The following is a 26437-nucleotide window of genomic DNA, read 5'->3' as shown; positions in this document are numbered from 1 at the left end:
GGAATCATGTTCCGCTAACATAATCTTGTTCGCAAAGACAAAGCTCTACATCTATTTTGTTAAGTAGCAACAGGGGTGAAAAAATGCTCATGAACTATTGACTTCTGTTGACAACTATTGACCTTCGCTACCTGGAGGACTCAGGAGAAAGATAAGGATTTCTACTTCTGGAAAGATTGGCAGCCTTGGAAACCCACAGGGGAAGTTCTACCCTATCCCACAGGGTCACTATGAGTCAGAATCGACTAGATTCCAGAGAGTTATATGGAGGAAAGGCTAGTGATGAAAAGCAAAAGATACATGAAAACAATTAGTCCAGTTAAGTAAATGCACAGACATTATTCTCCACAACGCTGAGAATAGATCTGGATGGTGGCTAGCTACCAAGATCAACTGCTCTGAAAAGTATCACATCAGGAGGTCCTGCATAGAGTGGAATAAAAATATGGAACAGAAGACCAAATTATAAAAGACCCCAAGCTTACTTATTGGATAAGCACTGCTGGGACCCCAAGACTATGGTTCTTAGTCGCCCTTATTTTCTGGAACTGAAATCACCCCCACGTTAAAATATTCATCAAGATCAGATCAAAAGGGCAGCATTTACTAAGGGCGGGGGTTTGGAAGGAGGACTGGAAACAGGAAGCACAGAGTGGTAGAATAATCAAGTGGTGATACATTGAGAGGATTGAAATAGATAAATTAAAAGCAAATATGCATAAATTGTTGCTTGTAAAATTTTTATCTACTTTGTAAACCTTCACCTAATTACCAATGAAAGGCCAAAAATGACAACACTAAATTTATATCTATCAATAATTACTCCTGAATGTTAGTAGATTAAATGCCTCAGCCAAGAAACACAATAGCTATGCTAAAGAATAACAAATAATCTGTGAAGCAATTTATGAAATGAATGGAAAGCATTGTGCTGAGTGAAATAAGTCAATCACAAAAGACTAAATCTTTTTGAGACAAGCATTATAAAGAGTTGAGAAATTATTTATACAAAAAGAAACATTATTTGGTTGTTACCAGGGTTGGAAGGGCATAAATAACTAGAAGATAGGTCAGCAAAAACTGATAATAGCAAAGCTAAGATAATGGGAGGACTCCAAATGTTAAAGACAACTGAGGTAAATACTATAATATGCATAAGCCTGAAATAACAATAATATGCAAGTGGATGCAGATGTTATGTGCCGCCCCAAAACAATCCTATATACAAGAGGGAAAAATTTTGTTTCTGTACCATCCTCACAATTATGGTTATGTTTGTGCCCATTCTTGACACCACTGTGCCAATCCATCTTGTCAAGGGCCTTCTCTTTCATACTGATCCTCTGTTTTACCACAGAAAATGTTCTTTTTCAAGGATCTCTCCTGATAACAAGCCCAAAGTACAGGCGGCAAAGTCTCACTATTATTGCTTCTAAGAAGCATTGTGAGTGTCCTTCTTTCAAGACAGATATCTGTCCTTTGGGCAGTCCAGTTTTCTTGAGCGGAGCCACTCTTTCGGCAGAGTATTGTGGAGTTGAATACTTGTGACCAGTACCATAGTTGAAATGGATTGACGCTTCTTAGTCTTCCTTACAATATCCAACTTTCATATCCATATTAGGCAATTGAGAATATCATGGTTTGAGTGGGACAAAGCTGACATCAGATTTACCCAAGGTAATGCATAGTTTGGTCTCTTGACTGTTGCTTTCATGAACATTATTTTGGTCCCAAGCAAGATAGAAATCTACACACACACACAATGCATAGACAGACATACAGCCAAATAGGTATAATAACGATAAGGAGACCATATCCCAGAACGACATGTGTGTGTGTGTGTGTGTGTGAGAGAGAGAGAGAGAGAGAGAGAGAGAGAGAGAGAGAGAGAGAGAGAATGTGAGTGGTACCCCTCACACCCAAAATTTTTTTTCAGTTACATATATCATTTTTTTCCCAAAACAGCGTTGTCCCACTCAAAGTACTCTCCATTAAACTTAATACTATGTCACATTTGCTACTGTATTCTTGAAAACACTTTTCAAACGCATCTGTTTTCATGGCTAACAGCACTTCCCTCTTTCCCCCCCCCCACCTCTTCTTGTCATCAAATCACTATCCTTTCATGTCCCTCTTCAATCACAGAAACAAAAAGAATTTGTAGGGAGTGAGATCGTGCGAGTAAGGTGCATGCAGCAAGAGAAGCATGCTGTTTTTTGCCAAAAACTGCCACACTGAAATGGATGCATGAGCATTGAATTGTCATGGTGGCAAAACCAGTTCCCCATCTGCCACAAACCAGGCCTTTTTGTTGCACATGGTTATGCAATCTTTTCAGAAACTCTAAATACAAAGCTTGATTAGCAGTCTGACCTGGTGGAATGAACTCCAAATCACTATCCCACTCACATAAAAAAACCAAACAAATGAGCATCAGTTTTTTGGCTGTGTACCCTCATAAATGACCATTGGGCTGGGTGGATTGAAGCTTTTAAGGTACGCATTTGTCTCACTGGGTGAGCATCCATCAACTCACTCTGAGTTAGTGCACTTAGGGCATCACCTGAGAAGGTTCTCTCTGGTAACAGTGAATTTTTTTTCATAAAAGAAGTTTTGCTTAAGGTTTCTGCCATGGCCAATTTAAGAGAACAGCATGAAGCTGTGAAATTTTGTTTCCTGCTTAGGAAAAATGTCATAGATTTTTTCGTGATGTTGAACACAGAACATAAGGGCAGCATTATGGGAAAAACTCAAGTGTATGAGTGATTTTCTCATTTCAAAAAAGATGAAATATCGATTGATGGCAAACCTTGATCTGGACGTCTATCAACTTCCTAAATGGATGAAAATGTTTACCTTAGTGCATTTTGACTTCATTCCACCAGGTCAGACTGCTAATCGAATTTTTTAATTAGAGGTCCTGAAAAGATAATGTAATAGTGTGCATAAAAAAGGCCTAATTATGGCAGACGGGGACTAACTTTACCACCACAACAATGCACCTGTTCATGCAGCCATCTAAGGATGCCAGTTATGGGGGGCGGGCGGGCGGGAACAGCATACCTCTTTTGTCCCAAGCACCTTTCTCACCTGATCTCACTCCATGCAACTTCTATTTGTTTCCACACATGCATACAGAGATGAAAGGACAGGGATTTGATGACATAGAAGAGGTGAAGAAAAAAACAAAGGAGGTGCTGTCAGCCATCCAAACAGATGAGTTTGAAAAATGTTTCCAAGAATGGAATCACAGATTTGACAAATGAATTAAGTGTAATGGAGGGTACTTTGAAGGTGATAGGTTGTTTTGTACAAAAAAATTGAAATACATAGCTTGAAAAAAATCCAGTTTATTTTGGGTATCCCGTAGTGTGTATATATCTATATCTTTCCTACTTATGTATTTACTTATGCTGTAAATATACACATGAAAATAGTATAGCACAAAGAGGGCAAAATTATGACGTCTTCTCAATTCCCTGTCACTGAGTAGTTGCAGACCCATAGTGACCTAATAAGACATGTCTAACTGCCCCTGTGGTTTTCTGAGACAGTAACTCTTTATAGACGTGAAAGCCCTTCCTGTCTCCCTGGTAAACATCTTACTCATATCCAAGTCTTCAAAAAAAGAGGCCTGGAGGCTCAGGACCATAATCTCAGTAGACACTAATGTCCATTAGTATAACGTAGTTAGTCTACAAAGAAAATTACTGTACTGAATGTGTCTAAAGAAACTGCACGTTAAAGGAAAAGTGATTGTCATCACGGTGTCTAGAAAGGAAGATGATCTCAAACACAAATAATCGTTCATCTGTCTCCAGCTCTCTAGCTGGTAGAGAATGCTTTGAGAAGTTTGAAAAGGGTATCCCAGTCAGCTTATAAAAATTCTATGTCTCACTGGAAATTAATGAACTGTCATTATGGTGTCTATCCGATATACAATAAACCAGGTACTTAAATACCTTTTAACAAGTCTTACTTTTAAAGTAGCAATTGGAGGTTTAAAAGCTTATGAGCAGCCATCTAAGCTGTGTTTATTGTTTTCTCTGTGTCTGGAACAAGAAAAAATGAAGAAAGTCAAACAAATTCAAATTGCCATGGTGTCGATTCTGGCTTATAGTGACCCTGTAAGCGATTTCTGAGATTTACGGGAGCACAAAGCCTCGTTTTTTTTTTCCTGCTGGGTGGCTTGTGGACTTGAACATTGACCTGCAGTTAGAAGTCAATACTTTCTTGACAGCCCTGCAGAATTCCTTGAAGAACTGTATGCGGAATTTTCTGATATGAGCCCTTTCAGAACCATCATAAATCTTAACTGATAGGAAAACTATCTGATCTCCAGGTTATGGAATCTGAGGTTTATATGGTTCATTGGCACATTGGACAAATTATTTCTATATTCTTAGACCAGAAGAACTATATGGTGCTACTAGTCGGCTACCACTACTGACTGCTCTAAAAGAGATCAAATTAGGAGATCTGAGACAGAGTAGGAGAAAATGTGCAGTGAAACTCCAAATTATAAAATTCCAAGTTTGCTGGTTGAATGTGGAACACCCAAGGTGATGGTCCTTAATCACCCTTCAAGACTGAACAATTGACAAGTCTATAAGATGAATAATCACACTGCTTAGAATAATCCACCATTTGATAGCAAAAGGGCAGCATTTTCCAAGGATGAAATTTAAACAGCAAGAAAGATTCTGAAATAAAAAGGAATGGAAACAAGATGAGGACTGCCCTCCACCACCACCCCCCAAAAAAGAAACAGATCAAAGCTCTTCTGGGTGGAAATTTTGTAGTAAGCAAGCATTGAACTAACTCTGAGTTAGTGCATATAGTGTCATTGCTTGGGAAAGTTCTTTCTGGTCACAGTGACCTTTTTCATTAAAGTAGTTTGACTCAAACCTCATTTTTTTGTGATTTAAGAGACCAGCATGCAGCTGTTAACTTTTGCTTCCTCTCAGGAAAACTGCTGCTTCCATAAACACTGAATTGGGGTCCAAGTGTAATGAAGTCGTTGATAACTTCAGTCTTATGTCTGTGTTTTATGATGTTAGCTAATGGTCTGAAAGATTCTGGAGGTCTTTATGTTTCCTTTCTATCTCGTTTTTAATTCAACCAGTCTCTGACTTTCTTCAGTACATATTTCAAGTCCTCTTGTCTTTCAGCCAGCAAGGTTTTTCTATCTGTACAGTGTTGGTGCTGTCCAGTTGGTGCGGACCCATATTAACTCTGTGCCACATAACAACACTGTGTGGCCCTGTGCCATCCTCACAAATATTTAAGCCCATTATTACAGCTACTCTGTCTATCCATCTCCTAGAAGGCCTTCCTTTTTTGTTGTTGCCCCTCTGCTTTAGAAGCATGATGTGCTTCTTCTCCGGGGACTGGTCTTTCCTGACAACATGCCTAAACTTTGACCTTTCTTGCCTCTAAGATGCATTCTGGCTGTACTTTTCCAGGACAGCTTGTTGTTCTTTTGGCAGTCCATTGTACTTTCAGCATTCTTCACCAGCACCAGCATTCAAAAGCATAGATTCTTCTTTATTTATTTCTATTCACATATTGAAAATACCATGGTTTGTTCTCTCCTCTAGATTTTTCATGGAATCGACGGTTCTGGGGGGGGCACAGAAGAGTAGGAGGTGGGGGGGAAAGAAGAGGGGTGCCAACACACTCAGGGACAAGGGAAGAATAAAGTTATCTAAAATTGATGGCAAGGAGGGCATAGGATGCTTGGGGGGTGGGGGGGTGGGGAGCGCTCAATCAAGAACAGATAAACCCCTCAGGACCAATAAGGGGAGCAGCGATACTAGGAGGGTAGGGAAAGGGGGAGAGTAAGGGGCACACGTTCACAATTAGCAATGTATGACCCCACTCCCAGGGGGACAGACAGAAGAAAAGTGGGTGAAAGGAGACAGCGGTTGGTGTAAGACATGGAAAAAGTAATTTATAAATTATCAAGGGGACATGGTAGAGAGAGAATGGGACAGGGAAGTAAAAAATGAGGAGCTGATACCAAGGGCTCAAGTAGAAAGAAAATGTTTTGAAAAAGATGATGACATCATATGTACAGATGTGTTTCACACAATAAATATATGTATGGATAGTGATAAGACCTGTAAGAGCCCCCAGTAAAATTATAAAAAAAAAAACATGGTTTGGTTTAAGCACAACTTAGTTTTAAAAGTAACATCTTTGCTGTTCAAAACTCTCAAGCGGTCTTATGCGGTAGATTTATCCCAATGCTTCATTTTGTCTCTTGACTGATGTTTCCATGAGCATGAATTGTGGAGACAAACAAAATGAAATCCTTGACAATTTCAACGTGTTCTCCAGGTAGCATGCTGTTGCCTATTGGTCCAGTTGTGAGGATTTTTCTCCTCTTTTCATTGAGTTGTAATCCACACCGAAGGCTGAAGTCCTTGATCTCAATCAACAGGTGTTTCACGTCCTTCTCACTTTCAGCAAGCAAGATGGTAGCATCTGCATATTACAGTTTGTTAATACGTCTTCCTCTAGTCCTGATACTGCACATTTCTTCATATAACACAGCTGTTCTAGTATTTACCCAGCATACAGGTTGAACACATATGGTGAGGTGATACAACCCCCACACGCGGTCCTCCTGATTATAAACCAGGCAGTGTTCCTATGTTCCCTTCACACAACTGCCTATTGATACATGCACAGATCCTACATAAGCAACATTAAGCCTTTGGTAATTCTCATTGGTCTCAAGGCAACCCAAAATTCGTTGTGATCCACACAGTCAAGTACCCCTGAAAAGTCAATAAAACACAAGGAAACATATTCCTGTTATTCTCAGAATTGAGTTGCGATCATCTGATATCAGCAATGATATCCCTTGTTCCACATCTGAATCCTGCCTGAACCTCTGATAGCTCTCTGTCAAAGGACTGCTACAAACTTTGTTGGATGATTCAGCAAAATTTTACTCATTTGTGATATCAATATTGTTCTATAAGTTGAGCATTATTTTGGGTCATCTTTCTTTGGAATGGGTACAAATATGGATCTTCTCCGTTTAGTTGGCCAACTAGCTTTTCCCCAAACTTCTTGGCATAGAAGAATGAGTGCTTTCAATGCTTCATCACCCTTTTGAAACATTCTAGTTGATATTCCATCAATTCTTGGAGTTCTGGTTTTGGCTGATGCTTTCATTGAAGTTTGAGTTTCTTCCTTCGGTGCCATTGGTTTTTGCTTACATGGATTCTTCTAGAAAAAGTTGAATGTCAAGTAATTTTTTCTACCATGATTGTGTGTATTCTTTGCATTTTCATGTGATGCTTCCTACATCGTTCAATACTTTGCCCATGTGGCTGGATTGTATGAAGGATTTGATGAGTATGGCAGTAGCTGTCATCCTAATCTTAAAATTGATTGGCTACTCACAGCAGAACCCATTATGGAATCAATTATATTATCTCACAACCTGGGGGGGGGGTACTAGACCTCAACTGCCAATGGGAATCCTGGCCCAGCCAATTGACACAAAACATAATTAAGACATACATCATATAGCTGTATGTACCTAGAAAATCTGCTGTTAAACAGTTTCTACTTTTAAATAGTGTGGATTGGTGAGATAGAAGTCCTGTTTCATTTTATAGATTTCTATATTTGAACATCTGGGCAAACCGATTTGGCTTTGTACCTAAAATAATAAAAAATACGAACAAATCAACCTATAATATTCTAACAGAGAGAAAAGGAAAAATAAAAGGCTGAAGTCCTTTGCCCTTTGAGTTTCCCTTTGCCATTCTACATTCTAGCGCTCCAGCCTAAACATAACACAGTTGTCGCAAGCCACTGCATGTCTTTATTTACTTACCACGGTAACCTGTAAGAAGCTTTCCTTGTATTTCTATGCTGAGTTTCCACCCGTCCTTGAGCCCTTCTACAGAAATCCTTGCCACTGTCTGGTCTGGTCAGTGTAAAGCTTTCGCTTTGTACAGAGATCTATTGTAGCATTTTCATGTAATTTTCCAACAATTTATCCTACTTTACATTCACTGAGAAGTGGTATTTTTTAAGGATATAAAAAAATAGTAAACTATACTGACACTCCATGAAGAATTTTCCAGACAATATGAGATGGTATTGTTCTCAACCTATATCACAAAACCCAAAGAGGGAACCTGGGTGCAAATAAATGGAAAGCACTAGCTTCAGGATTTTAAAACTTATAGACTTATTTCAGAGCCCACATTAGCTACCTGCCCTTATTCTGGGTTGAAAATCTCAGAATTGTAAATCTTTATATGCCAGGGTCTTATATAATAGTCTATACCAAACATTTGCAACAATCTATAGCAAATTAGTATAAAAATGCATACTAGTTTATGGCATTGTTCTTTACACAGTGACAATTAAGTTGTCTCTGACATTCAAATTGTCAGTAATACAAAACATTTCACATAGCATAATAAAAGTAAATGAAAAGTACTGCCTTATATTATATAAGTTTAAAATATGGACAATAGATGGGAAGGATGAGGAGAACTTATAATGTGTCATAGAAATAAGCTTGAATAAATCATTTAATAATTAGACTGGATATTACCATATGTAAATGATGGGAGTGGAGAAGTTAAGTAAAAAAAAGAGAAAGAATTTCAAGTGAGGAAATACATAAAAACATAAGTAAAACAAATATGTTTAAAAGTGTGAAGAGTGCTCACCAGTGATTTGCAATAAGGTAATAACTTTAAAATCAGGTCAGGGAAACTGGATCTTGTTCTTTTGACAAATCGAAGGGATTGTAGTCATTTGCCTCTGGGGGATATGCCCAGAAGCTGTGTTTCATCCCAGCAGGGGAAAATTGTGTGGGCGGAAGAGATGGGAGTGTGGAGAAAGAACCTACTTAGAAAGTAGTCTTAATCATTGCTATGAGAAGCAATCTAAACTTGAACTGTATGTGGGGGAAAGAAAGTCCAGATTAATTAGGGAGAGATTATGAAAATTCTAGTCTAATATTTTAATTTCATCTTCTATAATGAAACCTTGCTGTGGTGTTATATATAAGTCATTATGTAATATTTTGGTTTCTGACCAACACTTCATATATTGAGCTGAAAGAGCCAATATTAATATAATAATAACAGAAATTGCATTTCTTCTCTGAAATATTCTCAAGTAAAAATTTCTAATATGTAGCAAAGGATTAAAAAAAAACAAAGACAAACAAATCAAGGTGTTGCTTGTATTCATAAATAACATATTAAACAATAATTACACTTCAAACCATTCACTTCTACATTATGAGCTTTTTATATCAAATAGTATACTATTTTCAGATAGACAGGCTTGTGACAAATTTTATAGAAAATCATGATCAATACCAACTCTGGAGAAGCAGGTGGACTGGAAGTTCTCTAAATGTCTTACACAAAATATTTGTTAGAAAAGCGTGAAGAGAATTTGCTCAGAAAACTGATTTAGAATTTAATGTTTAGTTGATGCTTTATAAGGATAGATTTTTTAAAATGAAATGTGCTTCACTTTCTTCTATTTTCCACAAAAGTCACGGATATAAAATGGAAAACATTTTAATAAGGGATCAATCTTCATTATGAAAAGTACTGATTCTGACATGTAAAACTTGTTATCAAGGGCAGAGCATGACAGAAGAGAGGAGAATAAAACTATTCTTTCACAGCAAAAGCATCAAATGAAAAGTACATTTTACTTTATTCCTTTAAACTTTAATCCATATAAAAATCTTATCAAATGGAAAAAGAAAAATTAATATATTTTTAATATATCAATATGCTAATTTTCAATAGGTTATAGAATATTTGATAGATTATTGAAAAGTTTGTTCAGTAACATATTCAATATGTTATTGAATATTCAATATGATATGAATATTCAATATATTATTGAAAAGTTTGACTACTTTGGAAATTGCTGTCTCGTATTTGGTTCTTACATTTGGTGAATTGATTGGAATTTGGGTAATTTTATATAAATTATTTTGTAAACACTGGTCAGAGAAGCGGCTGTTTTCTTGCATTATAGCAAGGAATGAAGCCTCTTTCTCTTTTGGCCAGAAATTTTTTTATGTCGGTATAATTTTGCTTAAATATGCACTGGCTGTTGCCCCCAGGAGATATTTGTGGAGAAACTTGTCTAAAGAACATTTCATCAAATCATTTTAGTGACTAAAGATCCACTGACTGGCCACCATCATTTTCCATAATTACCTTCTTTCTGAAAGTTGATGATTGTAATGGATTTATTTCCATGAAATTCCAAAAGAAAAGCACGGATGTCTAGAAAGGTGAACCATGAAAAGGAATTGGGATTCTCAAAGGAAAAGGGAGACTTTACGTGAAAGAGGAAAAATACAAAGCTATGCCCTCTTCCTTAATCGTGTCGTTATTAAAATTATAACTAAAAGCTCCTGTCTCTACACTTCACACGATTTAATTGTAATATCCCTCACAAGCGTTCTCCAGACCTCCACATAAATCAATATACTATGATCTGGGAAGCAAGGGACCAACAAATGAGAGACAATAAAGAATCAGAAATGCTTCCATGTGGTTGTTAAGCCTATGATAGTTTGACATGGACATTTGGGAGCTATTTGCAACACAAAACTTGGCAAACATGAGATGCCAGGGGAGCCACCTTACCTGCCTGCCACTGAATTTTTAACCTTCACATCACCTTTCCACTGACTTCAAACTTCCCCCACTGCAGTTCCAATCCTTTACTGCCTCTATTTCCTTCTCATATCAGCTAATTAATACATGAAAGCATAACTAAATGATTTAATAAATATGTGGACTAAATACAATATCTGACATGCTTAGAAGGATGCTTATGATATGCATATTTTAAACATTTCCCAAGTAAATGCATTTTAGCAGAAAAGGAATGGATGTGGATTGACAATCGGTGAAAGTTAAAAATACCTAACTTTGTTGAAAACAAGAATCCATTGGAGAATATAATTTAAAAAAAAGACTATTGAAGCCCTGTGCTCAATAATATGAGCACATGGACCTTGAAATAGAACTCATCTGGGTCAGGGGTGCATCTCAGAAATTTGGATTTGATCTGAATTCTGACCTGTATTTTGAAAGCTGTACTTCTACGTTATTGGGTCTCCAAACAATGCGTCTGTGTATACGGTGATATGTTTCTAGCAGATGGTGGGTGGCATTTGGATCGCCAATCTCAAGGGTGGTAGCTCAAAACCACCAGGCAATCCATAGCAGGAAGACGATGCTGTCTTCTCCCTCTAGGATTTGCAGCCTCAGAAGTAGGGTCCCTATGAGTTGGAATAGACTCCAGATGAGTTGTTTCGGTTTGGTTTTTAATGAGACCGTGATGGTTATGTGCAATGGATATGCATGCGTTGCCTGAGATCCTCAAGGTGTGCAGTTCACAACCACTAGCTGCTCCAAGGAAGAAAAAAAGGGGGGCATTCTATTCCCCTAAGCAGTTCTGGTCTTGAAAACCCACCAAGGCAGTTCTCCTAAAGTCCAGATAATTTGAAGCAGCATGCCCAGAGCGCACAAGTGAACTGCTTTTTAAAAAGAAGACTTCAGATTTATATAGAAATAGCAGCAACATAATTACCCATCTAAACAGCTGGAAATTTGAAAATTACTCTAAATCCATTATTTTCTTTGACTCTCACAGTACCTATCCTTTGAAATGGATACGGCAGGAATTATTGCCATTTTTAAAGACAAGGAAACTGAAGCCCAGAGGAATCAAGGGTTTTGCTCAAGGTTGCACTGCTAGTGATGGACTTGTCATGCAAGCTTAAACATAGGCTGTCATCCCTTACTTTAATATTATTTTTAAAAATAATTCCAAGTCACAGTAGCAGCATAAAGTTTATTGCTGGGAATTACCTACCTGCAAATATACTGCTGTATCATTGTGCTTTGCAGTGTGACCCACAAAACACAGTATTTTCCCCTTGAGAAAAATAGTAGACACGTTAATTTCTAAGCCTACCTCAGTTCGTCTGTGATTAATCAAAAGCTGGTCAATTTCAACATTCTCATATCCTTGATATAGGATATTTTTGAACCATCAGAACCTGTGGAAGTCATTTTCAAATTATGTGTTCCTTATGTCCTATCACAGGCTCAGACCTTCCACAATGGTCTTGTCATAGAAAGTCCCTGTACTCCACGATCTGAGAAGTTCCTGGGTTATGAATGAGATTTATTCCTAACTGTGTCTTAAATTAAACGTGCAGGTAAGTTGGAACAGGTACACAGGGATCAAAATTAACACATTCCATGTGCGGCAAGGGAAGAGGGTTGTGGTGAAGAATTTCTTAGGAGTAGAGATTGGTTCGATTGTGTCAAAGGGAAGCCATTTAATGAACAGTATAGGACAACTGTTGTTGTCAGGTACCAAGGACTGGTTCTGATTCACAGAGCCCCTATGCATAATTGAACAAAACACCACCCAATCCTTTGCCATCATCACAAGAGTTTTATGTTTGAATCCATTATTGTAGCCACGGTGTCGATCCATCTCATGGAAGGCCTGCCTCTTTTTTCACTACCCCTCCACTTCACCAAGCATGATGTCCTTCTCCAGGGACTGGTCTTTCCTGGAAACATGAACAAGGCACATGAGATGAAGTCTCGAGATACATGCCTCTAAGGATCATTGAGGTTCTAAGGACCATTCAGACAGATCTGTTTGGTTTTTTAGCAGCCCATGATACTTTCAATAATTTTTACCAGCACCATAGTGTAAGTGCACCAATTCTTCTTTGACCATCATCATCCAATGTCCAGCTTTCATATGCATATGAGGTAATTGAAAATGCCACAGCTTGGGGCAGGCCCATCTTAGTCCTGCAAATAACGTCCTTGCTTTTCAACACTTTAAAGAGGTTTTAGACAGCGGATTTACCTAACGTGTCCTTTGGCCTCCTGATTGCTGCTTCCATGCGCATTAATTGTGGATCCAAACAGATGAAATTCTTGAAAACTTCAATTTTTTCTCTATTTATCATGAGTTTACCTATTTGTCTTCTTTACAATGAGTTGTAATGCATACTGAAGGCTCCTTGATCTTTATCAACAGGTGCTTCCAATTCTCACTTTCAGTTAGCAAGACTATGTCATCTCCACATATCTGGTTGTTGGTCAGCCTTCCTCTAATCTTGATACTGCATTCTTCTTCACATAATCCTGCTTCTCAGATGATTTGCTCATTATACAGATTGAAAAGCTTGGTGAGAGAATACAACTGATGTACATCTTTTCTTATTTTGAGCCATGCAGTATTCCTTTGTTCTGCTCACACAATTGCCTCTTGATCCATAGATAGGTTCCGCATATGTACAGTGAAGGGTTCTGGCATTCTTATTCATCTCAAGGGTATCTATAATTAGCAAACATCTTTCTAATGTTCTCAAGTTTCATCCAAGATCCAGCTGATGTCAACAATAACATCCTTTGTCCAAGTCCTCTTCTGAATCCAGTCTGAAATCCTGACAGCCCCTGTCAGTATTCTGCTGCAACCATTGTTGGATGGTCTTCAGCAAAATGTTAGATGCATGGGATATCAATTATATCACATGTAAGTTGCCTAGAAGTCTGTTCGTAACCTTGGACTGCCTGTCCTGACCTTTTGTATTTATTTTGATATGTGCTAAAATAATCTCTGCCCTATTTTTGTTGAAGAAAACCATGAAGATTTAGACAAGAAAAATAATGTGTTATATTCTCTATCAAGGCCATCCTCGAGAACAATTCATTGTTATTTTATCTTCTGATGCAAGCTTTGTGGTTCAAATCCACCAACGACTCTGTAGGAGAAGGATTAAGCTATCTGCTCTTATAAAAATGGGACAACCTCAGAAATGTTACATAGAGTTGCTACAAGTTGTAAGGGTTCTGTGGCAGTGGGTTTTGAAGCAAATATATTGGACAATGGACAAATTTCTGAAAAATACATCTTTAAAATGTAAAGAAGTAGAAATCTCTCTCTCTTTCTTTTTCCCAAACTAATTTATTGGAAGCTAATTCAGATAGTACATCATTCCATAATTCAATCACATCAAGCAGTATTGCACAATTGCTACCACAAGCAGTTTCAAAACATTCTTTCCTTCTTGAACGCCTTCAGGTTTAGCTCCCTTTTCCCATCACCCCTACCGATGTACCCCTACTAATATACCCCACTAATGTACCCCTACCGATGTACCCCTACTAATGTAGCCCTACCAATGTACCCCTACTAATATACCCCACTAATTTACCCCTACCGATGTACCCCCACTAATGTAGCCCTACCAATGTACCCCTACCGATGTACTCCAATAATGCACCCCTACCAATGTACTCCACTAATGTAGCCCCACCAATGTACCCCTACTAATATACCCACTAATGTACCCCTACCAATGTACCCCTACCGATGTACTCCACTAATGTAGCCCTACCAATGTACCCCTACTAATATACCCACTAATGTACCCCTACCGATGTACCCCACTAATGTAGCCCTACCAATGTACCCCTACTAATATAGCCCACTAATGTACCCCTACCAATGTACCCCTACCGATGTACTCCACTAATGTAGCCCTACCAATGTACCCCTACTAATATACCCCACTAATGTTTCCCTACTAATGTACCCCTACCGATGTACTCCACTAATGTAGCCCTACCGATGTACCCCTACTAATATACCCCACTAATGTTTCCCTACTAATGTACCCCTACCGATGTACTCCACTAATGTAGCCCTACCAATGTACCCCTACTAATATACCCCACTAATGTTTCCCTACTAATGTACCCCTACCGATGTACTCCACTAATGTTTCCCTACCAATGTACCCCTACTAATATACCCCACTAATGTTTCCCTACTAATGTACCCCTACCGATGTACTCCACTAATGTAGCCCTACCAATGTACCCCTACTAATATACCCACTAATGTACCCCTACCGATATACTCCACTAATGTAGCCCTACCAATGTACCCCTACTAATATATCCCACTAATGTTTCCCTACTAATGTACCCCTACCAATGTACTCCACTAATGTAGCCCTACCAATGTACCCCTACTAATATACCCCACTAATGTACCCCTACTAATGTACCCCTACCGATGTACTCCACTAATGTAGCCCTACCAATGTACCCCTACTAATATACCCCACTAATGTTTCCCTACTAATGTACCCCTACCGATGTACTCCACTAATGTAGCCCTACCAATGTACTCCACTAATGTAGCCCTACCAATGTACCCCTACTAATATACCCCACTAATGTTTCCCTACCAATGTACCCCTACTAATATACCCCACTAATGTTTCCCTACTAATGTACCCCTACCGATGTACTCCACTAATGTAGCCCTACCGATGTACCCCTACTAATATACCCCACTAATGTTTCCCTACTAATGTACCCCTACCGATGTACTCCACTAATGTAGCCCTACCAATGTACCCCTACTAATATACCCCACTAATGTTTCCCTACTAATGTACCCCTACCGATGTACTCCACTAATGTAGCCCTACCAATGTACTCCACTAATGTAGCCCTACCAATGTACCCCTACTAATATACCCCACTAATGTTTCCCTACCAATGTACCCCTACTAATATACCCCACTAATGTTTCCCTACTAATGTACCCCTACCGATGTACTCCACTAATGTAGCCCTACCGATGTACCCCTACTAATATACCCCACTAATGTTTCCCTACTAATGTACCCCTACCGATGTACTCCTCTAATGTAGCCCTACCAATGTACCCCTACTAATATACCCCACTAATGTTTCCCTACTAATGTACCCCTACCGATGTACTCCACTAATGTTTCCCTACCAATGTACCCCTACTAATATACCCCACTAATGTTTCCCTACTAATGTACCCCTACCGATGTACTCCACTAATGTAGCCCTACCAATGTACCCCTACTAATATACCCACTAATGTACCCCTACCGATATACTCCACTAATGTAGCCCTACCAATGTACCCCTACTAATATATCCCACTAATGTTTCCCTACTAATGTACCCCTACCAATGTACTCCACTAATGTAGCCCTACCAATGTACCCCTACTAATATACCCCACTAATGTACCCCTACTAATGTACCCCTACCGATATACTCCACTAATGTAGCCCTACCAATGTACCCCTACTAATATACCCCACTAATGTTTCCCTACTAATGTACCCCTACCGATGTACTCCACTAATGTAGCCCTACCAATGTACTCCACTAATGTAGCCCTACCAATGTACCCCTACTAATATACCCCACTAATGTTTCCCTACCAATGTACCCCTACTAATATACCCCACTAATGTTTCCCTACTAATGTACCCCTACCGATGTACTCCACTAATGTAGCCCTACCGATGTACCCCTACTAATATACCCCACTAATGTTTCCCTACTAATGTACCCCTACCGATGTACTCCACTAATGTAGCCCTACCAATGTACCCCTACTAATATACCCCACTAATGTTTCCCTACTAATGTACCCCTACCGATGTACTCCACTAATGTTTCCCTACCAATGTACCCCTACTAATATACCCCACTAATGTTTCCCTACTAATGTACCCCTACCGATGTACTCCACTATTGTAGCCCTACCAATGTACCCCTACTAATATACCCACTAATGTACCCCTACCGATATACTCCACTAATGTAGCCCTACCAATGTACCCCTACTAATATATCCCACTAATGTTTCCCTACTAATGTACCCCTACCAATGTACTCCACTAATGTAGCCCTACCAATGTACCCCTACTAATATACCCCACTAATGTACCCCTACTAATGTACCCCTACCGATGTACTCCACTAATGTAGCCCTACCAATGTACCCCTACTAATATACCCCACTAATGTTTCCCTACTAATGTACCCCTACCGATGTACTCCACTAATGTAGCCCTACCAATGTACTCCACTAATGTAGCCCTACCAATGTACCCCTACTAATATACCCCACTAATGTTTCCCTACCAATGTACCCCTACTAATATACCCCACTAATGTTTCCCTACTAATGTACCCCTACCGATGTACTCCACTAATGTAGCCCTACCGATGTACCCCTACTAATATACCCCACTAATGTTTCCCTACTAATGTACCCCTACCGATGTACTCCACTAATGTAGCCCTACCAATGTACCCCTACTAATATACCCCACTAATGTTTCCCTACTAATGTACCCCTACCAATGTACTCCAATAATGTACCCCTTCAAATGTACCCTTACCAATGTACCCCTACCGATGTACCCCTCAGAAACCTTTATTCTATTTGCTGTCTCTATTGGTTCATCAATCCTGGATTTCATATACTGAAAAACAGAAAAATCATATAACAAAAATTTGAAAGGGTCACCCCCAATAACAAAATGCATCTGAGATAAACCTCATTATGAAGAAACAAGACCTGAAAATGTTGTGAGATCAACATAGGAAATAAGGCTACAGTAATTTCTTTCTACCCATAATCGAGGGATTGGAAGAGACTGGTTAACTAAACAGAGTGCATTGGAGATACAACTATAGCAGATCAAAACAAGTATAGAAGATCAAAATGAGATGTCTCTTGTAAAGACTAAGGTGCACCTGGCCCAAGCCATGATATTTTCCATTGACTCATATGCATGTGAAAATAAGGAACGGTAAAGAAGAACACATAACTTTTAATCACAGTGCTGGAAAAAAATTTTATATACAGATTGTCAAAGAACAAACAAATCTGTCTTGGAAGAAATTTAGCCAGAATATTCCTTAGAATGGAGAATGAAGAGATGTCATGTCACATGTGAGCATCATATAGAATTGGGCAGTATTTTGCTCTGCTATAAATTGGGTTAAAATTAGAGCCAAATTGATGGCATTGAACAATGAGTGGAGCAAGTGGTCATTTCTGAACTCTCAAAATGCTTTCAGAATCTTTTTGGTATGTGTCATCACTTTCTGCCCTGGGGGATGGTCATGGCACACCGCCTCCCTCCGCATTAGACATGGACTTCCCCAAGGGCAGGGTATTCGGTGTATTCCTCCCAGTGCTCCTGCACAAAATCACTTGGAATCTTTTGGAATGAAGCGTGATAGCAAACATCTAGCAATCCAGGTGTGACTATTATGCATGAAAAAAACTACATTAAATGTTTTTTTTGGAAAATATTACTTTATGGATGATGGTCAGTAAAGTATTCTTACTTGGGTACCTGAAATTGGGTACCACTCACTAATTTCAAACAAAACCTGTTTACCTATGATTAGGGATGGCTATAGATAAGTTTTATCAGTAATATATTTGTCTTAGCCTCACTAGTGTGCATTCCATATAGGGTCAATCAGTGCAGTGAGGGAATCTGCTGAAGTAGTTAAATTCAAGGAAGAGTGGTCAGCTTGGCTTCTCAAGGGCCAAATAAGAGCTCTAGTCTTCACAGGACACAGGAGAATAGAGGGATGTTAGACAGAAATTTTAAGGAAAAAAGGAAAACTGAACTGGCAAGAAGGACAGGAAAATAGTATCAAGAAACGATTTCTCCATCATGACGATGCTTCTGCTCATTCTTCAAGGAGAGAGAGGCTGTCCTCTGAGGATTTGGTTGGAACATGTATTCCATGTACCCCACAGTCCCAATCTTGCCCCATTACACTTCTTTTTGGTCTCCATTTCACTCTGCAATCTTTCACCCAAATCAAAATTTTAAAAATCAAGAAGGCTATTTCCAAAGTCAATGTCAGCTAGTTTTTCTCTTATGTAATTTTTTAGAGGTTGGATAGTATTACATCTTCCATTGAGATTTATGAGATTATTTAAGTTAATTTTTATGACTATGGCAATCAGATTTTAAAGCACTTTATTTTGGTTACTTTTTGACTAGGGAAATAAAAGATCTTGCTAAACTGTGACAACACATAAATTAATTTATATTTAATGAAGTATTTTTGGTTTTAAAGCTTTTAATTTTTAAAACAGGTTTAATAGACATTTTATTCCTCATAAAATGTAGACAACTGGTTTTTTTAATACTGAACTTACTAAATATTCAAGTCATTCTTACTTGTCAAGAAGTCTACATGATGAACCTCTGAGCTTCAGTATGCAATCCCATTTACAGTGGCTTAAAACGCTGTCAATTAGAGCAGGGAGGGAAGCGAAAATGAGGAGCTGATACCAAGGGCTCAAGTAGAAAGCAAATGTTTTGAAAATGATGATGGCAACAAATGTGCTTGACACAATGGATGTATGTAGGGATTGTGATCAGAGTTGTATGAGCCCCCAATAAAATGATTTTTTTAAAGCTGTCAATTAAAGTAAAGAAGGATTTGACCTATATTTTGATAACTCAAATTTGCATTATCATTGGGCTATTGGGCATTATTGCATTTTCTTCTTACCTGGTAAAATAGGGTTCCCTTAGGGGGGAAAGAAACTTATGGAGTTTGGTCTACATTTTTACTGAACTCAATGGAGCAATGTTGTAAACATTCTGTTCAGTTTTTCAAAGTCAAAATTTGCCCCTAACCTCTGAAAACCCACACAATTCACAATGGTGATTTCCAAATATGCTATACTACAGAGCTCTTCCTCTCAAATGGGTCAGGTTTCTGAAGGAAGTTTTTTTTAAAATAATAATTTATTTGGGCTATGAGGCTGAAATCATAAATTGGTAATAATAATTATTTTTAAATATTTAGGACATACCATTAAATGTATATTAAGTGTTTGCTTCAAATGATCCTTATATGTTGGCATTTATACAAAACTTTGCAAACACATATTACTTCTCAATTAATATGTGTTATTCCTTACCCCACCCCTGATACTCTAGCTCTCTGTTTATAGAGATGAATCAGTTATTTAGCTTTAGAAGCACAAATAACTGGCATGAAATTTTAAGTCTCTAAACTCCAGCCTACTGTCCTATGCTGTCTATCATTTACAGTTTCACTCTGGACATTTTTCATTTTTCTCTAAAATAAAGATTTGACCCAGATAGAAATATTTCCTTGATTTAAAGCAGAAAATCATCTGGCCTCGTTTTCGTATAATTTATGTGTATGTGTGCATGAACACATGTGAATAAATATTTGGCATTCAAGTCACATTTTAGAATTTGGGGGTTCATGAAAGGTGGTAGTACATTTAAATACAAGCCTACATTATGACAATAAATAACATTTTAGAAATATTCTGATTAACTTTTCCCAAGTATTAGAAAACATACAGAACCTATTGTGAAAAGCATGATTTTATCTGGTTAAAGAAAATGTCAAGTTACTTTTGCATTATTTTTTCCTAATTAAACTCTAGTGGTGATAGATTCAGGTCTTCCAAAATTTACTGTGATAATTTCACTTCCTCACGACATGAAAATATGTTTTTGGAAATCTCTATCAAATTTTAATAGGTCAAAGTAGATACATACTAGGCAGCAAATTGTGGGGGAAGGCCAGCCCCCCACAACTAATTGTGGGTTTGATAGGGACAATTGTATGGTTGAGATATATAAAGATTATAATAAAGTCACAAAGAATAAGGAGAGATAGAAGAGAGATTGAAATAATAGAGTCAGACACATTTCATAGCAGCATGCTCACCTCAGCCCCGCTTGGTGGTCCATATGGAGATGGGAGACTGGAGGGCAGGAGAGAGGGGGAGGGGAATGAGGATAAGGGGAGCGGGAACAGGGGAGAGCACCAGGGTGAGAGGGAGTCCAGGGAGTACAAGGGGAGAGAGCTTCTTCATAGCTAAACAAGGCTTATGGGAGCGTGAAAGCCCCCTAACCTCAGGTAAAGACATACATCACAGGAAGGGGTTGCACTATAAGTTATACAGTACCAAACTAAGAGTACACACTCTAAAGGAAGAAGAGGGATTTGGGGTATACATGTGACAAGATGGGAGGACCCCAGATTCTGGATGGCAGCTAACTTTGGATGTCACTGAGCAGGTTTGACCTGTTCTCTGGCTCTCCATGGAAACCATTATCAGTAGGGTGTGAACCCCACCTACAGGGACCACACTGATGGCCTTAAGCCTTTAGGAAGAAGCAGCTCATTGTCCTTAACAGTAGGGAGTGGGCACTACCCGGTGGGACCAGATAGTAGTCTGGCAACTGACTGCCTTCCGGGAGGATGCCTCTAAGCATCTGAGCTTCCACCATATGCTGCAAATAGCCTCTAATGTTTGGCATATCTTTGGGGGAGACAAAGCTGGGGAAATCTCTTTATAATCCCACACCACGTCTTCTACCAATAGAAAAGAGAGGAAAGAGATGTTCATCTTGGAAATATATGAAACTATGTGGAGAATTAAAACATCCTGAAACATAAAATACATATAAAATTATAAAGTTTTCTCCAATATTTGGAGTTCTGTGTTTCAGTCCTTGGAGTTAGAGACTCATAGAAGAGTTTATTAATTATAGAATTAGATGCTTTTTTGAATTGTATGGGCATTATTAGGACAAATGTACATGAAAATATAAAGTTATAAGTAAAGAAAATTCATAAGAGAATGTAACCTTAACCCTTTGGGTGACCCTGCAGTTTACTTGTTATAGAAATCTGGTACCCTGAAAGGCTACAACTTCCATCAACTATCAACCTCTTCCAATCTATTCAAAGCAAAAGGCACATGCAATTACTATGGCCCCCAGGGGAGGAAGGGGAGAAGAGTGAAAGCAACACACATACCCTTCGGATTGCAAAACCAGGCAGTCATCAAGGTGAATGACAAACTCACATAGCCAGGGTGGCACAAACAAAGCAAAAGAAAAGAATTTCAATCGATTTGAGGGAATGAAGAAACTGCTTTGCCGAGGCACCTTGAAAAGCATGCAAAAATCATCTCTGATGCTTTCAAGTTGTCTAAGTAGTCTCACAAATATGCTGAAGCAAAATATTTCATGGTAAAAACAAAACAAAATAAACACACAGGAAGATCATATGCCATAAGCAAAGCAAGCAGAAACACATTCCTAAGTTGATCTCATAGTTTGGACTATATCATGGCATAGTGATGCCTACTAAGTTTAAAATATAGTTGCAACAATGAATTTTCAAGCAATTATTTTTAAATATAAAAAACTAGAATTGTCAGACCAAATAAATAAACATAAAGTCTTAATTAAAAATAAATAAACAAACTTACTGACATTGAGTTGATTAGAACTCATAGTGACTCATGTGTAGTAGAAATTCTTTGCTGTAATCTTTACAAAGGTAATTAGTAGCTTTTCTTCTGACTCTTGGTAAATTTAAACAGGCTATCTTAATTTTAGCAGCTCATTGCCAAACAGGTGTGCCACCCAAACCCCTTTAAAATCTTGATAGTCGGACATAAGCAGCAGAATAGACAGAGTCAAAGAAACAGTGAATTGGCTAACAAAAGAAAGCACAATGTGGAATAGACAACAATAAAAAAGAGATATGAAAGATTACATGAGGAGCATTCTAACATATTATTCATATTTCAGTGAGAAATAAAATAGACACTGAGAGGCAATAAATAGCAGTTAAGAGTTTTCCATATTTCATTAAAGAATCTGATTTACAGATTTAAAAAATTCTAATTTCATACCAAATAAATAAAAAAATCTCTTTACTTCTAGAAAAATTACAGTGAAATTTATGAATACCAGAAACAAAGAAAAGATTCTTTAAAAGCTTTAAAGTAGAAGAATAATTTACTTCAAAAAGACCCTCACTTAGATTTACAACATATTCCATAAGCCAGGAGACAGTGTAATAAAATGTTTCAGTTCTGAGAGAAAAAAAACTTGACAATTTAGGATCGCACAACTTAGTAACAGATTATTTGAAAATAAAAATGCAAAAAAGACATCTTCAAGAGTTTTACTACTAATGACTTTTGTTATATGAAATTTTGAAAGATATAATTCATTCACAAGAAAAAAAAATAGTACCACAAAACAAGATCTAAAGACAAAAAAAGTACAGATAAAATACTAAATCTGTGGTAAGAACATTGAGTAAATAAAGCAATGCTTTGTTTGTTGTTAAACAGTACATATAGGAATGTATAACAGTAGTTCAAGAGTTAATGGAATAAAAATGCTTTGATATCTTCATAATACTGAAAAAAATGAATCGTATATTTGTCATTTTATTATATGTGTTTTCAGTTTTAGGAAACTACTAAATGGCTAGTAAATGCATTGTTTTTATTAGATGCCATAGAGTTAGTTCTGATTCATAAAGTCCCTGTGTGGAACAGACGGAAGCACTGTCCAGTCTGTAGCAGTCTCACAATTATTCCTAGATTTGAGCCCCTTGTTCCCTAGAAATTCATCAAGGAGCATCGATGTGTCATACTTCCTCTTTAGGTCATCTTCCAATAATCAATAGTACAAGCTCTTTGACTAGATAGTTTATACATTTTATCTGAAGCTGTTATGATACTTGGGTCTCTAATGTAGAAAGAGTTCTTTCCCCTTTGAGAGAGTTAGATGAGTGTTTTCATCCATCACCTTTAAAATCATTTCATTTCTATGCCCCAACCACTGCTATGTCTTTTAGTCAATTTATACAGAGTCCCTGCTTTGTGCAGGACAAATTGATTTCTCTGAGAAGAAAAGGACATGGGTCTTGTCCTTAAAGAGCTCAGAACACGGGGAAAGAACTAAACGTTAAATTACAGTGTTGTGAAGAAGCATTCTACTTAAGACAGACTATGACCAACCATAGAAGAAGCACTAACTTGTCTAGAGGATACAGGACAGCATCATGCAAATCGGGTCACTTGGTCTCAAGAGAGAACAGCATGTTCAGAGATATCAGGATGTAAAAATACACTGAGAGAAATCTGAAAGAGAATGTATGGATTTTTTTAAAGTAAGCAAATGCTGAAAACTTCAGAATTGTAAAGGACAGCAGAATATATTGGAGATGAGAAAAATAATAAAGTCATAAGGAAGAGGCCATAGATCATTGCAGGTGTGCTTAGAGGAGGATTTGGAACAGGGGGGTACCTGTAAATCAACAAGAGAGCAGAAAAGTACAACGCAATTGACCAGATTTTTGATGATTCTTGAAAGAAGGAGATTTGAGTATAGAGGTAGACTGTGGGTGCTTTGAGGCAGGGACTATATGTCATGTACGTTTAGGGTTCTCTGGTTGGGGTGGTGGGACTGAAGTGGTAGGGCCACGGATTCTACTCCTCACACAATGACATTCTTCAAAAGTAAACATTTCTCAAAACTCTTAGGGTGATAGGTTGATGGAAAAGGGGTGAAGACTGATGAAAACACAGCAGAGAAGACCGTGTGAAAGGGGGAGTTCTTGTGTTTAGTATATGATTGAGGCACAGGTAGCTAGGCCTGAAGAAAAAGAGAACACAAGGTGGTGGTGGAGATAAATGGTTATAGGCCTTCATCATCTGCAACCCATTAGTACGATTAATTTATAACATGGCCCTGCTCTCTGTCAGAATCTCAACAACAACAACAAAAAAGAAGGACTTATTGGTGCTTAAGTAGTTTTGCAGTTTGTGCACAACACAGTGCAGATAATTAAATGAAGTGTGGGGTAATTTCCAAGTCTTCAAAGGGAAAAAAAAGATTCAGTGCATTAGCAGTTCCAGGCCAGAAAAATGTTTGCTGTGTGCAGTGAGACTGACAAAATGGAAAAATGTATAGGCTAAGGCTAAAAATAATAGGTTGAGGATGAAACCATATCATTCCCTGCATTTGTGTATCCTGAATACATTAGAAAGATACCAAATTATTTTAAGAATATGGATAAGTTGCTAAAATCAGTGGTTCAAAATTAACAGTCTGCAATGAGGAGAATTAATCAGATGAGAGCCAGCGGGGATGACAGAAAAACTAGTCAGAGTCATTTTGCAGTCGTGGATGATTTAGAATAGATTGGCGGCTTTGCAGATAGAGAATAAAGGACAGATTTATGAGCAGTTTATAAGGTAGAGTAGGCAGGACGGCAGATGATATATGATGAGCCAGGAGATGGTCCAGCTTGTATGACTGAATAGAAAGTTAAAGTTTCTATTGAGATAGAAGGAGGATAAGACCTCTTCTTTCTCACAGGGAGCCTTGGTGTTGTAGTGGCTGATGTATTGGACTCAGCCCATCAACTGTTCAAACCCACCGACTGCTCCTCAGGAGAAATAGGAGACTTTTTTGGTCCCCCCCAAAATCGACATCTTTAGAAGCTTACAGAAGCAGTTCTACTCTGTCATATAGAGTCACTCTGACTTGCAGTTGACTGGGGCAATGAGTTTTATATTTGTTGGGTATTTTTGGTTTGTTTTGAGGCCTTTTTTTTAAGTACCATTGAGTCAGTCCCCACCCACAGCGACCATGCATCATTTCCCAAGTGTGTTGTTTGAACCCATCATGGCAACCGCTGTATCAATCTTTCTCATTAAAGCCCTTCCTCTTTTTCATTGCCCCTCTACTTTACCAAGCATGCTGTCCTCCAGGGACTGGTTTCTCCCAATATATGCAAAATATATGAGATCAAGTCTCTCTATTCTTGCTTCTAAGGAGCACTATGCCTGTGCATCCTCCAATGTAGATTTCCCCTTTCTTTTGGATGCCTATGGTACTTTCAAAGTGCTTTGGAGGAGAAGACTAGGTACATGGCAAAGTGGGGGCAATATAATAATTTTGGACTGGGCAATATCGAATTGGAGATATCTAGGACATGGAGACAACTAAGATGGAAAAATCCATTTGATCTACATGTATGTAATAGAGAAATATAATTTCCAAGAGAAAACTATTAATATGAGAGACATAAAGTATTTTCAAATAAGCCTGAAGAAATCCAAAAACCTAATAGATCGATTGAGCAAATGTTACAAAAAAGGGCACCTAAAAAGGTAAGGATAAGAGAGGGTTTTTAAAATGTTATGGAAAATTGTCAGTGTATTTCCATTTCCTTGATTTTGAAACACTCTCATAATCCGGGAAGTAATTAGTCATGGAAGCCAAAGGAAATGAGAGTTTCTGAAACACAGACGCCATCAACTCTATTAAAGACTGCCGAGAGTCGAGTTACTCATGAAGGAAAGAGTGGTTATTCTACTTCATGACACAGAGGCCCTTCGGAACCTCGAGGAGAACTATTTCTAGATCGTAATAGAGAGAATCTGAAATGTATTGAGAAGTGGTTAGTAAAGAAATAAATTGCATAGTATAAACCAGAGTCTTTCAAAGTGTTATTGGAAAAGGGAGAAAGACGGAAAGGATATGGACTCAAAGCAAGGTCCTTTTGTTGTCACTGAGATTTTTCTTTCTTTTAGGTAGAGACACCTGAGCATTTTTCAATGACAGTCAGAAGAATCCATTGAAAGTGTGAAGACTACATGACTAAGCGTCTTAAGAACA

This window comes from Tenrec ecaudatus, chromosome 8 (assembly GCF_050624435.1).
Source record: "Tenrec ecaudatus isolate mTenEca1 chromosome 8, mTenEca1.hap1, whole genome shotgun sequence".
NCBI classification, from domain to species: domain Eukaryota; kingdom Metazoa; phylum Chordata; class Mammalia; order Afrosoricida; family Tenrecidae; genus Tenrec; species Tenrec ecaudatus.
This window is presented reverse-complemented; position numbering follows the sequence as displayed.